Consider the following 13,424-nt stretch of genomic DNA (forward strand, 5'->3'; position numbering starts at 1 on the left):
TTCCTTGTTATTCTCCAGGGAAGCATTGGTTAATGCATGCACTTTAAGGTGTAAATCTATTTTTAACAGAAGTTTGAGGCCTCTGTCATTTGAAGGTATTATTTGGAAAATGTCTTCATGCTGTTGGACTTACCAAAGCTCCTGTCTGTCATCATGATTAATGCAGGAGGTCGTTCTTTATGGAGATCTGTATATGAATAAAATGGACTCATTGTGTATTTTCATGTCAGGAGATTGTATGAATGGTGCTTGATCAGATAACATTATATTCCACCAGCTTGTCATCAGCTACAAAGATGTACCAAAATAATCAGCTGCCCCCATTGTGGTGTTAGGCCTGAACATCTGGTATCAGTTAACTTCTTCATTTAGTTTCGCAGCGAGGTTTTTTCTTTTTCCCCTGAAAGCTGAAAAGGCAGCAGCCTGTGAAAATTCAATAAACTTAACCTAATAATATTGCAATAAAAATCACTAAAGATCTTTGTTCGATCCATTTTCACATTGGTGGTTTGCTCTCTGTGGTACCCAAAGCGTCTGTGGATAGTTTTATGAGGGTTTAGAAGACTGCGTCCACTCAAGTCAAAGATTTTGTGTTTTCACAGAAATATTTTTTGGACGGTTTACTGGAGACTGAAGATGAAACTTTAGTAGAAGGAGGAGAAAAAAAATATTCTCCCAAGGATGGACTCACTTTCCTAAATGAGAAATGAAATCTAAGCTTCCAGTTTGCAAAATGGGGGAGCTAAATGCTTTTGGAAGGACACCGCTGAACGTGTTCCAACTTCACTGCTGACCTTTTCTTTCCTTAAAAATCACGATAACTCTCATTACCTGAGCCGGGTGTGTCATTCCAATTCATTCGTTTTCCTTTAAATGTTTTGAAAAAAGGCACGTTTGGTGAAACTCAGCTGCTGCTGAAATTTGCTACAGATGTTGTAGTGCAGAAAATGACCCGAGTCCTCACTGTATGTACATTTATCATGTAAAACATAATGAAATGTGTTCAGAATTTACCTGTTGGGTTCTTCCTATCTAAACTCAAAGAGCAACTCTGAAATCGTATACCGTTGTACGGTCGTTCAAAGATTTCTGGGTCCAGTGAGACTGAGAACAAGGTGAAGAATAATAGATAAATGTGAAATGTTCCACCAAAATACATCATGCTGTGCTACCAACTTAATTATACCAGGGAGCTATAAGTTAAAGGGTAACTCACGCCTGAATCGACAGTTTGTTTTGCTAATAAACTGTTAACATAGTTGTGTTTTAGCGCTGTCTACATATCTCGGCCATTGGTTTGACAAACTACTGCATATTTGCAGTAAAGAATAATAATAATAGCTCACCTGCTCACTTTAATCTTGTGAATTTTGATTTTGAAATAAAGGCGTATCTTAAAGATGATGACGTGAATCAATGTGGATCAATGTTTTCATTTCGCATCGTTGTAATCGGATCATTAATCATTTAATCGGATGTATCGATATATTGTTACACCCCTAGTGGGTGTTGATGTGCGTTCTCTGACTCTTTGTGTTTTTGTGCTTCAAACCAACAATAACAAAAGCTTTCTCAAAGAGGGGTTGCACATGCACAAAGTAATGCAGAATTCCCCAGAGAACGAAGCGGGATCTGATGGGAACAGATATGACGAGAAAGCCTAAGTGGAAAATGAGAGAAAGGGCGCCAAGAGAACACCGTCCAAGCGGTGTTTGTGTATGATCTGCAGTTGTCATTTCCTCTCAGCTGCATCTGTTATATACATCTTTTGTCCCGGATCCAAGGAAGCCATTTCGTCTTTGCAGTCCTGCGTGCGAACTCTGCTAATGCTGGCCCGAGGGTGCACGGAGGTTTCCTGCAACTTTAGATCGAATATATCTTTTCCAGCTTGCTTCTTACTGCCAGAGAATGTAATTCGATTTGAGCTTATCAGAGTAATTTAAGTGTGTCTGAAAACAGGAATAAGTCACTGATATGACCGATAAAGCTTCTTCCGTTGCCTCTTAAGCATGAAAGGCATCACACGGACCATGTCTTTGAAGGTCATACTTCTTTATGCTTTTGGCTTATGTCGAGACCGTAATGGAGACATTATGATATAAAAATATAACTAACTGTTATCAGTTACCTCCTACTTACAGCAACTTTTTAAAACACCTATCAGTGTTAGTTCAGACCGATATTCCTTTGGGAGAGAGATCTAAAACAACATGAAGAAAAATCACATGTACGGGTAAAATGATAACGGCAAAACATGTAATTAAAGGAAGGTTTTCTCATAAATGTTTTACCTTTTTTTTCAATAACACAATAAAATAGCCATATGTGTAACATGTTAAATCATTTCCAAATTTGAACAGAAATTTGCAAATGAGAACACTTTTTTCTGATCTGATTTTACAAAGGAACATAAAAGCAGCGACATCACAAAGCACACGCAATATTCCCCTGATTTTAAAAATGGTTTTGGATCATTATCGGCTGAAAACTGTAGTTTAAGGAAGCCTTTGAAGGCAAGTTAGATTTTTTTTATTTTTTTTTTAGAGGCTTATTTTTCTGAATGTCTTAGTAGGATTCTATTCTGGCGCTGGATGGCTTTTTCTTTCTTGTCGTGTTGTTTAACCCTATAGCCGAGCAATGATCTAAATGAAACGTTTCATGTGGGCATCACAGGTAATCCTATGTTCATGTGTTCCAGGTGTCTCACATATCATTTTAACATGTGAGAATTCACATTTGGTTCATCATGTTTTTTTGTTCCGATAAAAGAAGTAGCATGTAGTTTTCATTAATGTGGAATGAGCCATGTCATCCACATTGGAAGCGGTTCTTAATCTTAAAGGTTTTGCCAGGTTCTGTGAAGGCCAACGTAGATGTTTTAAACCTGCCCCACAATGTTACCTATTTACGATCTAGGAGGTAAATTAATATATATATATATATATATATATATATATATATATATATATATATATATATATATATATATATATATATATATTGCCATGTCAATTTTTCTTCACAAGAATTGTGACTTAGTCCTTAACCCTGTTGAAAGATTATTTTGTGTGTTTGTGAACAGACTTTTCTTTCCTTCAATGAAAATGCCACATTCTTCTGAAAAAACACATCCATGCAACAAGAAAGGTGAGACTAAAGTTGAACCACAGTAACCATGATTTATTTGTGACAGATACCTAAAAGGGTTCTAAATTCACAATTTCTTGTTTCTGGCTCTATTTATTTTGAACACAAAATCTTCTCCCTTGTGACATCGAATGGTTTACGAAGGTTTACTTTGAAGCAGCATATTTGACTGAAGGTACATTCCAGTGATGGCTTATCAAAGATCAAAGTTTTTTTTTAGTTATTTTATTACATAGAACGTCAATAAAAGATGTATAAAAACAGAACATGGCACCTGTATTATAGTATGAGAGACAATTGCAATCAAATATTTCCCTCTAACCTAAGTTTGAAGTCATCAAATCAAAAGTTTTCAAAATATTTGCGATTGAACTTCAATGTCACATTAATCGGACATTAGATTATGTCCTGTTTTAGGAAAACGTGCTTGCGGTTGAACAATTAGGAATAAATGTAAAAAAAATATATATTTAAAGAGGAAAGGTGCTGGTTTGTGCATGTACCAATTAAACATTAACTACATTTAAAGGGGTTTTAGATGTCTTAGCCAGTCTCAACCAAACTTTACCCCTTAATGTGACAAAAAAAAAATAACAGTTCAAGTATTAGTTTGTTTTGTATGTTATTTTGGGCTTTTTAAATATTTTTTGATGAAAAAGTGGTTGAACGTATTTGAAACTTCTGTAAAACATCATAATAAACTGAGTAGTCAACCTTCATACTTAAGTATTGTAGTGAGTAACTTTTTTTCCACTACATGACACTTAAAATGCTCTTTGGTGCATAATGCTGATGATGTGAATTCTTCAATTTCTGTGCGTTTTCTTATCACTTCCTTTGGTCCTAAATTTGGTGTTGGCAAAATAAAACAGAAACAATTGGTCATATCTTCCTCTGTCAGCCATTATCTCATCTTCAGTCCTGCTAAATCAAGTCTTTGACTCACTAACAAAGCTGACTGAAGAGCTAATGGTATGACGTATTATGCTGTAGTCCATGCAGTAGATCTAAGAAGCAGGAAACACTATAATCTCCGTCTCATCAGGGTCAGCGTTATCTGAAGTGACGTTTTAACTGGAACCACACATTTCTGGGCTTTGATGCTCATTGTGTTTTTATGTAGATGGACCGCAGCTCTGGAGGGTCCAGCAGGAACCGCAGCAACTCTCAATCATACTGAGGTCACATAAAATGTGCTCATATTCACGCCAAAGCTAACAGACAGAAAGCAGTTTAGCAGACGATTGTCTGGTATTGCCTTCACACATTTTGTTTGTGCCCAGGCTTCTAAAAGAAACACTCTACAGCTGTGTTTACAGACAATTTTAAAGACATACATATTAAAGTATTTTACCAAAAGACATTTAGTCCATGTATAGACTGTGGAGCTTGTTGCATCCTTTCGGCTTCAGAATTATGACAGGAAGGCAATGTTTGCATTGGATTTATATCATTGCACTGCTTTCAGATTTTCATTTGACCCCCTGAAAAAAGGAAAGTCATGCTTTGTTTTTCGTCGACTTCATCATTATGTACAGACCACATGCAAAATCTACTTTTTTAGTCGTCAAACATTTTGTCGTGTGCGTGGGGGAATGCAGAAGATTTTAATTTAGTCTGTCTAGGAGCTGCTAAGATATCTTTATATTTTTTGGGTCCTATTTTTCAAGCCATTCAGTTTTCTCTGTTTTCTATTACGTTTTTTTTTATTTTTATTTTTTTTAAAGAATCACGCTACGGTATTTGCAGTCGAGCTGCTAAACAAGTTTATGGACGTCCAACTGACCCGTCTCACAAATCCCCCCATTTTTATTACTTGGAGAGATTTTTCTACTCCAAGCTGATGCAGAAGCTAAATGTTTGGTTCATTATACCATCCACCAGGATACTATAAAAATGGGCAAACATGGTAAAGTGGAATTCTCTGCAACCTGGAGAGGAGCGGCTGTGAAGTGCCTCCTTTAGATTTAAAGGGACCGCACTAAAATGAGTAGCCTTCAAATGCACCTGAAGATGTGTGGGAATGTGTGGGGAACAGGGAATTCGGATGAAAAGCATTACAATTCCACTTTATATAGGCCACAATTGAATGATTTCAATTTGAAAAGGAAGAATCCTATCCTAGTAAAATACACAAAGCTATGTGGTTGTAAAATGACAATGTGGAAGCTGTGGAATGTATGTTGCTTATATAGTTTTATCCTTTCTCAAGAAATATAAACTATGTTTCTTACTGTACTACTGTTGTCCTGGGTGTTTTCCTTGGTAACCTAAATAAATGAAAATGCACCTGTAATTGAGGTCATCATGTGTCAGTGGCAGATTAAGAGGGTGCAGACAAAGATGTCTCTGTAATAAAAAGTGATGGATTTTCCTGAGGGATTCTATGTTTTACATGCGAGTGCACAGATTCAAGCTTTACTGCAGTGTTTACCATTTTCCAAATATTGCTGCCAGCTAAAATATTTCTGGAGAGCAGAATCATGGGTGGTACTCAGATTCTCTGTCATAAGTAAGAATAAGCATTTAAGCTCATTTATGCGTGAGCAACAAGCGACTTTTCTTCACCGTGACTCAAAACACAAATAACTGTAAAGGTTAAGCAGACAACTTCCTTTCTGTAGAGGAACCAAGCCATAAAAGAGCAGGAAAGTAGAACAGAAGGAACAGTGTTGTGCAGCCAAAGAACAACAAATTTGAAAATGTGGAAACTTCAATTTCAGTACTGTCTAAGCCAGGGCTTTGCAACGTTTACAATTCAAAGAAACATTTTCGCCCTCAGTCTAGCTAAATAAAACTCGTTTAGAGCCAAAAATGTTACACAACCTTTTGAAAAAGGACATCTAATTTTTATATCTATTATAGGAATTTTTTTTGAAAATAACCCCAATTTATTGATATTTTTAGGCTTTTAAATAACATAACACCTTTGCAACAAGAGCATGGATACATTCTCTTCTATGGGATTATGATATTTATGGAAAATTATGTAAAAAAAAAAAAAAGCACATTGTCTCCAACCCTATCACAATAAAAATAGATCTACAAATATTCCCGGTCCTATTAATGTCATTCATTTGTGGAAATATCAATGCAATTATTCTTTGAAAATACAAAAAAATGCTAAAACCTGCATTCGTTATATCTATATTTAAAAGCATTACCTGCTTCTTTGTAATTTTTAGCTAAAAGAATGTGGGATCCCGCACTGCAGGAACAGACATCCTGTCTTAGAAGCAGAGTTTTTTTTATTTTGTCATGGGTTTCTGTTACTATTTTTTTTTTCTTGTCCTGCTTGTGCACACTATGGAGATAACAGCTTTGTGGACAACCTTGTTTATGAAAATTGTGTTCAGAGACTGCATGTTGTTTACACCAGAGATCCGCTGTTAGCAGCCCGTTATTCCCTGTGAGCCAAGAAGAAAAAGATGCAGGACCTATGCTGGCAACGGCTTTGCAACCCCTTATACCTTCCATCCATCCATCCATCCATCCATCCATCCATACATACATACATACATACATACATACATACATACATCCATACATCCATCCATCCATCCATCCATACATACATACATACATACATCCATTCATCCATTTTCTTACTCGCTTTATCCCTCATGGGGTAGCGAGGGGTGTTGGTGCCTATGGGCGAGAAGCGGGGTCCTTATACCTTCCATCATACATATTTTTTTATATTCCTTTTCTGTGTTTTGTGGCACTAGTGGCTTATTTTTCAAAATAGGCTGACAGAAAAGGAGAAGGGGTGGAAGACATGCGGTAAAGGATTTCAAGCTGGAATCAAACCTGGGTCAACCGGTTGAGGACTAAGACCTCCATGCATGGGTCGAGCTCACTGCCCCTGCACCATTGGAGCACGCCCCATACCTTCATTCATGGGACATGTGAGATCTCTTCCCAACAAACTGGTGAATGGACAGCGCTTACTCAACATCCACGGGCTCATCGAAAGAGCAGCTTGGTTTTGTCAACCCTGAAATAGGGGCTCTCCTCAAGGAGAAGAAGATAGCCTTTAGACCAGGAAACGAGGAGCTGAGAGTTGTGCAGATGGTACTGAGAGGAAAGATGAGGCTCGGTAGAATCATCTACAGATAGCAGATGAAGGACCTGCTACAGACCGTGAGGAGGGTTTGGACGATTTCAGGTCACAAACCAAACTCCCAGGCCGTACGAGATTTAACGTGGGTAAACTGATCTCAATCAATACTGCAGCTACAAAAAAAGTATGGCATCAGCCCCAGGCTCCTGAGGTGCTGTGCAGATCAACTGTGTGGCATCACGGGGTACATGTTCAACATGAGCCTGAAGCTAGGGAAAGACGCAAGAAGGCGGAGATGACGTAATCTGCAACTTGTGAGTTCCAACCTCCAAGATAAAAGGAACGCACCATTACTATGCATAAGCATCCTGAGTTTAAAAGAACATACCGCCAACTAGGGCCCTGGCGGAAACATTACACCATGTTAAGCACCATGTGTCTGTGCTAACAGACACGGAAAAACTATTTTGTTTTCATTGAATCGCTGTCGTGTGCACAAGGCTTTGAATCTGTGTATACCATTTCTAATAATCGTACAGTATTTTTTCTCACATTATACACATGCCCTTGCTGTACAGTCTTTTATTCATATTTTGTTTTTGCAGTTTTACCTTTGTGTTTATCCACATGGTCTGACCTGCCTGTCGCTTTGCTGCTGGTACACCTGAATATCCCCACTAAGGGACAATAAAGGATATTTGTGTTCTATTCTGTTCTATTCTGATTTCTAACAATTGAGGGAGGTCCGTAGGGCCCCTTGCAGCTCCTGAGCCACAGGCTGGAGACCCATGGTCAAAGCAAAAGGTAAGAGGAGAAAAAAATAGGGAGAAAGTCTGTCGCTCTGCTTATCGCTGATTTTAGTGGGCCAATGGCCGGGCTAGGTTCATGCACAGGTGGTCAGAGCGAAAGGACACAGGCAGTAGACGAATCCAGGTGAGAGAAATTGATAACAGGTAGCACACACACCAGGCAGAGGAATTCAAATAGGGGTAGAGGCAGACGGAGGATCCAGGGTCATACATGAGTCGGTAATGGCAGTCAGTAGAGTCAGACAAGGGAACAGGCAGTCAGGTTTGGTCGGGTCTGGCTTCAGTGTCCAGAAACAGAAGCCAACTGGGGAGTCCACCAAGGGCAAGGCAAAGAGGCAGAAATCCACAAACGAAAACTGGTCACAACAGGCAGACAAACAAGGAGCACTGGATGGCCTTCTCACACAATGACTGTCAAAGATCTGGCTAGCTATATATAGTGCTCCTCTGCAGTGCAACAGCTCCAATAATCAGAGCTGTCGCAGATGTGGACACTCAGTCCTAATTACAGGTGAGCTGCAGGGGGCAGAGAGTGACGTCACTGTCACTGCAGAGCAGCAGGTTCATTATAGAAAGATAGATAGATAGATAGATAGATAGATAGATAGAGAGATAGATAGATAGATAGATAGATAGATAGATAGATAGATAGAAAATTAACATACAACAATTTTAAGTGGGATTAAAACAAGGAAACAAAGCACATTTAATGAAATGCCAAAGTGTGGAGTGCAACACAGAACTATGACTCATACTATGAATTATTGTTAGAATAAGACTTATTTTTGTGCTGTTTTCACACATTCCATTAGCTTCATGCAAGCGCCCCAAAAAACATCAAAAAGGTCCGACTTTACAGAGAAAACTGACCCATACAATCATAACAAGTTTTGTTTTTCCGAGGAAGAATCATGAGCAGTTTATCAAAACCAGAACTTCTACATATTATTTTTTGATTAAGAGACTTAACACTGCTGTTAAGAGTAAATCATTTTGAATCAAGACAGATTTAACAGGGGTCATTTCTCATGTTTTTGTTGCATCTGCACTTATAATTTTTCATGTTTTTTAATTGATCGAAGCTTATTGTTGCCTCAAATTTTATGTCAAATGTTGCTTTGTTACGTTTTTATCTACAACAGTGAAAATCCCCCAAAATTTTTTTCCTGTTTCTCTCTCTCAGCCGCTATTGAGGGGCACTCACAGCTCCTCTGAGCGTGCCGATAGGAGAGGTGGACAGGAGGCGGGACAGAGGGGGAGATGTCTCTGACTTTATAAAACATGGGAGAAAAAAAACAGCTGAATTAGAAACAAAATAGGATTCCAATTAATCAGTGAAGTAAATAGTGTTAGTCCTAGTTCAGAAACTTAGAGCTTAGGTTTGAAAGTTAGGAAACCCCCCCCCATGCCTATGGTCAGAGGTGAGCTCTATCTGAGGATATCTGATCGAAGCGTGCAGAAGAGCCCTTTTGACACAGTACAGACACCTTTTCACTCTGATTTGTGAAGGGACAGAGGCAGTGAGAGGGATTGAAATCAGCCCTCTGCTGAATGTTCAGAGACTACCTGTGTACAGTTCATAATTTGGAAGCACGTCATTTCTTTCCAAAAAGACACACTGTACATGTTATTATTAAGGCCTTTTTTTTTCTTAGAATCTCAGCCTTAAAAAATGCTGAATTGATTACACAAATAATGTACATAACCTAAAACTCATTTTTGGATGTTGCACATACAAAAATATGCCTTGATTGTTAAAAAGTGGTTACACAAAATGAGAGGATGCATCCCGCAAATAAAATGATACAATTAATTTAATTAACGTTTTAGTAACCCAATATAAACACACAAACAACACTACATATAACTTTTTCATGACAGCACATGGCGATATTTTTAAAGAGGGATTTATTTTCTTGTCATTTGCTACCATGTTTACAAACACATACCATGCAGCATGAAACATCATTGGAGAACAAGTCTCCCCACAGGCAAAACAGCTGGGGCTCAAAGCACCAATATTGTATACATTATGTCTGCTATTTTCAGGAAAATATCATAGTTACTGCTCAATAATCTCTTTCTCACAGCACATCAACCATTGGGTATCTTCTTTTCAATTATTTTGCGTGATTTAATAAAAGGTTTGGAACTCTTAGATACATTACAATACAAGAATAAAAATAAATACATTGTGTTACAAAAGTTTACATTATTAAATAATCTATCAATCACTGTGTGGCATAAGTGTAATTATCTGCTTCTCTTTCTGAGCCATATTTTGATTAGTTATGTTTTTAAAACATATCTCAGTGTAAAGTATCCAATCCTTACCTCACATTGGTGGTTTTCAACAAAGAAATATACAAAAATACATGGACATTTTTCTTCCTTGGTTGTTAAAGATCTGTTGTGATTTTTTTTAAATACCACTCACATTGGATTAAATATTACCCATACTGAATTTTCCCCTTTTGTTCATTGGGGCTCACCTTTTATAATGTTCTAGTTTAGCTATTACTTTATTAAGACCATCTTCCCAAAAGTTCATTATGAACTGTCATACCTGATGCAGCTTCTTATTTTTAAGCATGTTTTACTGCAATGCAGTTCTGTTTTTTTTTAATTCTACAGACAGATTTCATTTCTGTTAAATTTAAGAATTATGGCTTACCGCTTATAAAGCAAAACATTTGATTTCTCAGAAAAATGTGACTTTTACAAAAAAGTTTTTTTAATACAACTTTACCAGCCTATTGAAAAGTATGTCAATTTACTGTATAGTATAGGCATTAAATAGTAGTCAGGGTTCCTTATCCATGACTCGCAGCATCACAGCGCCGTGCCATGGATATAAGCCTGTGGCCGTGCAGAGGTGACCTTCAGCTTTTCTGGATTTGTCGGTTCTGATGTTTCCCATCTTGCTCTTGACAATACTCAACAGATTCTCTATCAGCTAACCAAGTGCAACAATACCATGACATTGACTAAACATTTTGTGTGGGGAGGTTCCAGGACTAGCTATAAATGAAATCAGTATCTCCATAAAGCTAGTAAATAATTCAAATTACCCAGTAGATAGCTGGGTTGACCCAACGCAACCCAAATCATCACTGACTGTGAAAGCTTAACCATGTACTTCTAGAAACATTGATTCTGTTCCTGTCCACTCTTCCTTCAGACTCTGGAATCTTGATTTGTCAATTAGTTGCAAAATGTATTTTTATCTGAAAACAGGGTATGAGACCGTTGAGCGATAGTATTAGGGAAAAGGTACTGTTAAAGTACTGGATTGCAAAAACAGCCCTTAAGACTTGTCTACATACAAGTGAAGGCGACAATCATATTGGTTATTTTTATGTTTTTAACCACTGAGCCTCTGCTGGCAAGCTTTATTACATGAATTGACTCCTTTTGTCTGCAGTTTTGCATGAATCTACCACAGACTGCTTAATGTATTTGAATCGGGCTAGCTATTTTACAGGGTTAATTAAATCAGTAGATGATTTTGGTGTTGGGGTTGTGGATGGTGATTATCGCAGTGTATGCTTCATCTGAAATAGAAAATGCCCAGAATGATCTCAGTTTGGAGAACCAGGGAGAAATGTTCGAGGGAAAGCTAAGTTACCAGCTGCACAGACATAGCCCATCTGAGATCCAATTCCTGCCATCTAAAACAGAAAAAAATTCTAAATGTTTGCAACATTGTTAACACCCCATCACTTTGCATCAATTGTTTATGTTGCATACATTAAGGCTCTTAAATTGACCATGCCCTGAGCAGTGTTTAATTCCTAAAACTCTCAACCATTCCTATAACTCTCAGCATACAAAATGGAACCTACCCTTTAAGACATTTTGAAAATAATTTTATGTGGTAGACCTTCCCACCTTTGAGTTTGAATTGTTAAATGTAGGAAATTCACTCTTGAATAGACCATGCCCGGAGTAGGAGTTAGCTTCACACTCCCATTTAAACCTTCTAAATCTCCAAACCGAGATTAACCACTCTAAACTACAAGTGAAACACTGACACAAACACAAAAACCTGAACTACCTATTTAAGAGGATTGATTACTAACCAAATGTCATGAGAAAAACTGTCTTCTCCTGCAGCCATCAGGAAAAGCAAAAAAATAAGCAACACTGAAGAGTAATGCCTGTTCTAAAAAAACATTAATGTTTTACCGTTTTAAGTTATTCCTAATCACATTTTTTTTTAGAAATGACATTTTACAAATGACTGAATATTTTATGACACTCGTTTGCAAATTTTAAGATCCATTATACAGTGCAATTTCTATCACTTTCTGATTTTTTGAATGCCTACTCTGCATAGCAATATTATTAAATATCTGAAAAGCATTTTTAGACCATAGAGAAGGAATACATTTTGTAGAAGAATTTTGTAAATGGGTAGTTTAATGTAAACTACTAAACTAATACTATTTTTTAAAGTCTGGCCCAGGTTTCTCCTACTACCAGGCTTCATGCTTGCTCAGTATGAGGGATTGCTGCAAAGCCATGGACAATGCAGACGACTCTCCCTGTGGCTCTACGCTTCTTCAGGAGGAGTGAATGCTGCCTGTCAAGACGTGATGCAATCTGCTGGGTTTCCTTAGATAGGACATGTTAAGAATCTGTATAATCTGACCGAATCTGTATGATCTGATTGAATTTGACTTTGGAAAGTGCCTTGAGTTGACATGTTTCATGAATTGGCGCTATATAAATAAAATTTAAATGAAAATTGAATTGAATTTTAGATGCATCCCTGGAGCTAATTAACCCATTTGATTGAAGCGTGTCAGAGCCAGGGCACATTAAAAATTTACAGGATGGTTGCTCTGAGGACTGTAGTCGAACCCCCGTGGTGCAGCTCATTCTAACCTGAGCAATCAGCTGAGTAACGTGACCATCCCCATATAGGTGGTAGTATTTTTGCACTCAGTTAAGACCCTTTAACATTTGGCCTTTTAAGAGTTTTCCCTGAGGATAATTGTCGACATCTCTATTATTTGTATGTATACTCTCAACTTCTTTAGATACAGTATTAAAATGTTCAACATAATTATAGAGAAATCAATAATGACTATAACAAATAATACAACCCAACAGCTTCATCTGCTTGTAGCTGCTCCTTTTCTTAAAAGTATATAGCCGCATAATATTCTTATAAAAAAGACCAAAAACCGTTTGACCATCATGAAATAAGGTTATATACATCTTGATAGTGCTTTGATGGTCCTTCTTGAGCTGAAAAATAATTTGCTCTCAGGCACGATTAACAAATATAAACAGATGTGGCGACATCTAGTGACAGTATCACAGAACTATCATAAATGCTTGATTTATAAATCACTTATAAATAATGCCGGACCGAGCCTGTCCCTCTGCAATGCCTC

Source organism: Fundulus heteroclitus, chromosome 22 (genome assembly GCF_011125445.2).
Source record: "Fundulus heteroclitus isolate FHET01 chromosome 22, MU-UCD_Fhet_4.1, whole genome shotgun sequence".
Lineage (NCBI taxonomy): Eukaryota > Metazoa > Chordata > Actinopteri > Cyprinodontiformes > Fundulidae > Fundulus > Fundulus heteroclitus.